Raw genomic sequence first — 1,083 nt, 5'->3', positions numbered from 1 at the left:
AAAAAAAAAAAAATCAATGAATGACACTTGCCAGTTGCAGCTCACTCAACCCTGATTTAACAATCATTTGAGATCAGACAAGGGAATGGCTCTGAAGTATAAAAAGTATTTTAATTTCTCCTGCTGAGTGTTAATCCACTTGAAACATTGGAGCGGATGCTGTCAAAGGAAGCAAAACATCTGTACCACCACCTACACTCTCAAACAAAAATTCTAATGTAGTTGTATGGAAGTATGTTCTGTGAAATACTAATTTTATTAAAACATGTTCGTAATCCTGTAGGCTTGAAAAGTGTCAGGCCTGACCATGAGATAAAATAATAAAACCATGTCTTGGTATTCATTCAGCATTTTTTTCTTCTGAGGATTCCAAAGCAATTTATGGGTATAACTCAATCTTTTAGTGTTGCCATTTGGAATCTTAGCCAGTGTGCTTTAACACATCCAGTAACCGGGAAAGTGACCAAGTCTCACTGTAGAAACTTTTAGAGATTTAATTTCTTGTTGCAAGCCTGGAAAATAAGAGAATAATGATCCCTAAATCTAGGCAACCCACGCCCCTGGGTAGTGTCTCCATTGAGTGTTGCTACCTGCGGATAGGGACATCATTCAAAGTCCTAGTCCCAATATTGTTACACTCCACTAATAGTCCACGAAGTAACAAAAGGCACGACTTAACTCAGTCATTTCTTTGAAAGGTCCAGTGCCTTTTCTCAGAAATGGCAGAGGATTTATTTCAACACGAAAATCTGCTGAAAAGGTTACTTAAGACTTTCTAGCATTATAGCAATAGCGTATTAAAAAATTGTTCTTTTTAAAGTATTTCTATTTCATATCAAGATTGCTATTCGAGATACTCTACTAAAGAACGATTGGGTCCTTATGATATTAAGAGTTATTCAAGATAACTTGTTGCCATGGGGATCAGTAAATAGTCTTGATCTGAGACATTAGTTCCCACTGCCAAGACATGGGTGGGAGAGGTGGTTCCCACAGACACTGTTTTCTCTAGGCTAAAAATACAGTATGAATTCTATTAAAGGGAAACTTTAAAAAAAAACAGTGATGTAGCCTAAAGGAAAC

This window comes from Pteropus alecto, unplaced genomic scaffold (genome assembly GCF_000325575.1).
Source record: "Pteropus alecto unplaced genomic scaffold, ASM32557v1 scaffold131, whole genome shotgun sequence".
NCBI classification, from domain to species: domain Eukaryota; kingdom Metazoa; phylum Chordata; class Mammalia; order Chiroptera; family Pteropodidae; genus Pteropus; species Pteropus alecto.
The sequence above is the reverse complement of the archived record's forward strand: the minus strand, read 5'-3'. Positions refer to the sequence as shown.